Genomic DNA, 5,995 nt, shown 5'->3' with positions numbered 1-5,995 from the left:
TTAAGATCGGAGCTTTTTGTAGTGCTAGCAGGAATGCAAGTGAATGAATCCCATCCCCTAGCAAGTGAAGTGCTTACGCCCCTTTTAGAGAAAGGGAGAAAAAGTGCGAGTGAGGACAAAACACATTGGAAAGCCTTGTGTTGATGTGTAGGGACAATCAATATTCCCTATAAATTATCGGGGCGTTACACTAGTTAATAAAAAAAAATTAAACGATAAAGATTTAATTAAAATTATTAAATTTAATAAGAACTCATTTGAAAATACCTAAATATGGAGATGACAAATAAATTTGTCTCCATGAATATTATCTGAATTCATTTTTGAGAAATTTTCACATTGATTAGATATGAGTATGGAAATACGTAATATCTGATTTTTTTAAATTAGGCATGTGGATAGAGATAGGAATGTACATATTCATCCTATGTGCATCTTTGTACTCATCATGGTCCTCATTTTCATCCTTGTTTAAATTACTAAAATGTTTATTGTAAGCAATTACTATAATTTCAATTAAATGAAAGATATACAATATCTTCAATTTCATAATTCTCACATACATAATTATGGAGAAAAGGAATTTATCTGGATCCATTGCAAAATTCTCTCAATCAATTATTTTCTCTTCTCTTACTTCTTTTAGATAACTTCTTGATGATATATAAATTATTATGGAAGTCTCCTTCTGTCAAAGTCATTGTTTCTTTATCTTTCTGAGAATGTAATCTTTTGCTTTCACTTTTCAAAAACTTAACGTATTAACAAAAGTAAAATTTGTCCTTATTTTATGATATTTTACAAACTTTAATAAAATACCAAAATACCTTTTTGAAGTGAAAAGAGATGGGTTAATTTTAATAACTCTAAAATAATCTCTATAACTTATATTCTAATAATCATCACATTAGAATTTTTACATCAAAATTATTCTATGAATTACATGAACCAAATAAATTAATATATTTTATATTTATTCTCTTTGTCCTCAGTTTTGTAAGTCTTTTTTTTACTACACACTTTTTTTTCTCATTTCTATACTTGTTCTATATTCACAAAGTTTAATTAAAATTTTAAAAGTACTTTTTCTCTTATTATAATCTTAATCATACATTTTTTGTGTGTGGTTATGCTCAATTGGATCTTCTCAGTTTTATTTAATCAAATAATTTTTAGATAACACATTTTTCAGTTTCATTTAGCATATTATATATTAACATTATGCACAATACAAAAATAAGTATAAATATGAATATACAAGTATATATCTATTATTGAAAAATGATGAAATTGAGATAATCGTATATTTGTTGAGTTTGGAAAGGAGAATGAATATGAATTGAGTGATGAAGATGGAAAAATGAAACCCGTACCCATCACGCTTAATTGTTGTCCTATACCTAATTATGAATTGCTTAAATTTTTTTTAAGTCTTATTGTTTTCAAATTTGAGCTATTATTATATTTTGTAGAGATGTCAAAACGAGTAATCCGGCTCGACCCGACTTGGCTCATCACGGGTTGGTCACTTAGTGAGCCAATCTAATCCGACTCATTTACTAACAAGGCAGAATAATTCAAACTCGGCCCGACCCACTACGGATTGGTGGGTAAACGGGTTGACTCACTGGCTTATTTAATTACAATTTTTTTAAATAAAAAGAATTACAAACTTTCTATAATTTAATTTTAAATAAATTTTACTCCCAATATGGGTGTTTAATTAATTTTGAAAACAAGAAACTTAAATAATTTTTTCAAACAAAAAAAAATATCTTTTTATAAAATTAAAATTAAATTTTAATAAAATAAAATTAGGTAGATGAGTTGGTGGACTAACGCGGTCCATCACGGATCAACCCGCATGAGCCGGGTTTAAACGAACCGGGTTGAAATCTGATTCGCATAAAAAAATATACAATATTTTTAAACTTAACCCGGCCCGAACTTGTAGTGAGCCGAATTGACTCGCAAATATGATCATTTTTATAGCTCTAATATCTTTTCTTCTATGGTATGGGCATAATATATAAAAAATATAATAATTTATGAGTATCTTTGAATTAGTATTTGGGGACATAAGATTGAGATTACTAAGTTATCAAGTTTTCTAAAATTCTATATAATTATTTTAGTGAGTCATTTTTTTTTTTTTAATTTTTTTCAAATCATTACCGTTTTACCATACAGTATTAACATTAATATGGCATAAAAAATTGTTTTTGTTAAAGTTCTAATGTTGATTTCCTGGAATTTTCCTTTTTTTAGTAAGTTGAGATGTTTTCCTTTTCTCTGTTGATATTAATTAAGGGTTTTTGTTTTCTATTGGAATGAGAAATGAGGGATGTAATAATATAAGGTAATAATTAGATGACTCATTTAAGTGTTTGATGACGTAAGCTTCTGATGTAATAGGTTGTCACATGTTAGTGACGGAAATCTTAAAAAAATCTATGTAACTGTTACACTTAATCACTGTTATCAAATCATTCTCATACCACATTATCTATAAATGTCTAATTTTCAAAGCATGAATAAATTAAAATTAATTATCTTATATGACTTTTTTTTTTAAATTGTTATCTTTAATTTGTTCATGAGCTATATAATTTTAACCGATACAAATATATTTTTTTCTTAATATATATGATGAAAGTTTATCCCAACCATAGCATACACTATAGAATGTTAACTTTAATAGATGTAATTTACAATGGTCACTTCATTAGTTGAAAGAACTATTGAAGTATTATATAGAGCACAAAAAATGCTAAGAAGATATTGTATAGATATTGTAGATGATGTTTCTCTTTAGAACCACAACTTAAGACTTTTATATCTTACCATTGTAAATGGTTTGAATAATTAAGTAATTAATAATGATGGATGACTTCCATTTTATATGTTTACATTTTGGGGTGCATGGTGCTCCAAAGGGAGCCTATGCTCCTATTTACTTAAATAATTTCTGATTTCTATTTATTTATTTTTGTAATCGATTGACTTTTTTACACTCTTTATGTAGGTGCCTTCTAGCTAGAGTACACCACTTACTTTAAGTAGTGTCAAGACAAATAACAACTTCATTTTTTTTTTAATTTCAATTTTGGCATAACTATTGTTTTCTTGCTTTCTATAATCTCAATATTGAATAGAAACAAATAGACAATCCCATTAAAATAAGATTTTTTTTATACATAAATAAAGTTATATTTGTTTGCACTTACTTTAAGTAGTGTCAAGACAAATAACAACTTCATTTTTTTTTTAATTTCAATTTTGGCATAACTATTGTTTTCTTGCTTTCTATAATCTCAATATTGAATAGAAACAAATAGACAATCCCATTAAAATAAGATTTTTTTTATACATAAATGAAGTTAAATTTGGCATTAGAATAACACTTTTTATTTCATTTTTTAGTTGCATTATTATACAATTAGCTTCTATACTGGTGATTTATCTAACTTTTTTTAGTTAAAAAGTATACTATTATTCTATTTAAGAAGATACTTTTTTATGTAGTTATTAGATATTTTTTAAAAATGTATTAGCACTAATAGTTTACATAAATTTTCAAGAGATATTAAATAAAATTGGTGACATCAAATCAACCTTAATAATTTATCTGTTAACACTATAAGAAGTTTGTATTTCTAGATTTGTAATGATCATTTAACAACTTGTGCTTTGTTTAGGTCTTTAAAAATATAATTGTTTCTTGATAATGTGTTTGATAATGTAATTATGAGAATTTTTTTATATAAATATTTTTATATTTGATGTTCATTAATACAAGTCCAGTATATATATATATATATATATATATATATATATATATATATATATATATATATATATATATATATATATATATAATTGTAAAGTGTTTAGAATCGAACCAATCCAAACAAATAATAAAAAAATATTAACAATTAGATAAATTTTTGGATCGGTTTAGATTTTTTTTTTCATAATAGACCCAAGTTTAACTAAAATAAATTATTTAATTATTATTAAATTTTCTATTATTTCTCTCTTAAAAAGAGAAATTGTGCGAGTAGAATGTAATGTAACCAGCTTTATTCTCGTAGTAAAAAAAATGGTTTAATGTATCAACAGGTCCTTATTTTCGTCCATAATTTCAAATAAGTCATTTTTTTTTCGACGTCTCAATTGAGTCCTTATTTTTGTAAAACTGAATCAAATAAGGTCTTTCCGTCAAATTGAGATGACGTCGTTGAGAAGGATAGGTTGACATTGTTGTTTTTTATTACGTGACATTAAAAACGTGACTGAATTGTATTTTTTTTAATTTTTGAATTAAAAAATGAAGTATACTCTATATATTTCATTTTTTAATTCAAAAATTAAAAAAATACAATTCAGTCACCTTTTCAATGCCATGTAATAAAAAACTACGCGGTCAACAAATCCTTCTTAACGGCGTCATTTCAATCTGACGGAAAGACCCTAATTGATTCAATTTTAAGAAAATAAGGACTTAATTGAGACGCCGAAAAAAAAAAAGACCTATTTGAGATTCTGGACGAAAATAAGGACCTATTTAAACATTAAACCTAAAAAAAATTATATTTCTTTTATTGTTAAACAATAAAAAAAATTGTGTCTTTACGTTGTAATTTAGTTCCTCTAGTGATAAATAAAGAAACCTACCAAGATGTGTGTAAACAAATTGTTTAATACCATACACAATGCGGAAGAGAAAAAATATTATATAAAATGAAGTAAATAATTAAACTATCTATTATGATACAACAATTAGGTCGTTATAAAAAAAAAAAAAAAGATAAAACTAAATACGTGTACAAAAAAGTGCAAAATCTATAAAAAAAAAAATAATAAATTGCAAAAGTTAGTTTGGTTTGTATTTTTTTATGTTCAAACCGAATCAAATTGCATGTAATTTTTATATTTGGTTTGAATATATTTGCTGAAAAAGAAACACATTAAAAAGGTTTGTAACTAATTGAAAGGTTAATTTCAAATACATATTTATATTTATTAACATAAAAAAAATTCACTGCATAATATAATGAATATAATTATACCTAACACCATTCGAGTCTTAACTTGTAAATTTAGACCAAATAGTCTCACAACTCAAATGTTATTTGTGTATTCACAACAACAAAATCAGTAAATAAATTTTAAAAATAAAAAATAATTAGTTACTATAATAATTAATTTGTTTATAATAGAATATTAGTCATCATTTAATTAATTTGTTTGAATTTATATTTAAAAAAAATTAAAACGGATTAATCACTTGTAGAAAAAATGTTAAAAGTATTTTTCTAAAAATAAAAATTCAAAAGTTAATTGATGCTTTTGAATACACCGCCAATGCCTTTAGGTAATCAATTAATGCCGTGTAACAATTAATTGAAGTTTGTATCAGTGAATGGCTAATTAACCAAGGCCCTATAACTACTTTAGGCTTTACTCTTGCGGGAGCGTGCTTACGTTTTGGATAAAGATACTCAGACAACATTTTTTTATAATATTTGAACATTATCATACGTGTCATTGTGTGATTGGTTCATGGTAACGTCATTGTGTCATTTGAACTAATCACACAATGACAACGTATGAGTGATATTCAAATGTTATCAAAAAATATTATCTATATATCATTACTCGTAGGTTTTTGAGGCGACGGAAGCTATGTCCCTAATGCAAGAAAATCAGGTTACTATGCCCATTATGGAAGAAAATCAGGTCCATAGGTGTTAGAAAAGAAGAAAGAATGAAATATTGTATTTCTTATTGAATGATAAAGAGAGAGTACAATTGATATATATAATTATTTAGAGCAATATAAAAAAGGAATATAAGTATAAAAATATATGAACATAAATGCACATATATGAACAGACAATAAAATAATTCCAATAATAGGATGGAGGAAATCGAGGAGCTGTGTGCAGAAATTGGAGATATTAAAGACTCTCCCTCTTAGATCTGTCCATCT

Source organism: Vigna radiata, chromosome 9, assembly GCF_000741045.1.
Source record: "Vigna radiata var. radiata cultivar VC1973A chromosome 9, Vradiata_ver6, whole genome shotgun sequence".
In the NCBI taxonomy this organism is placed as follows: domain Eukaryota; kingdom Viridiplantae; phylum Streptophyta; class Magnoliopsida; order Fabales; family Fabaceae; genus Vigna; species Vigna radiata.
Note: the sequence above shows the minus strand (reverse complement) of the source record.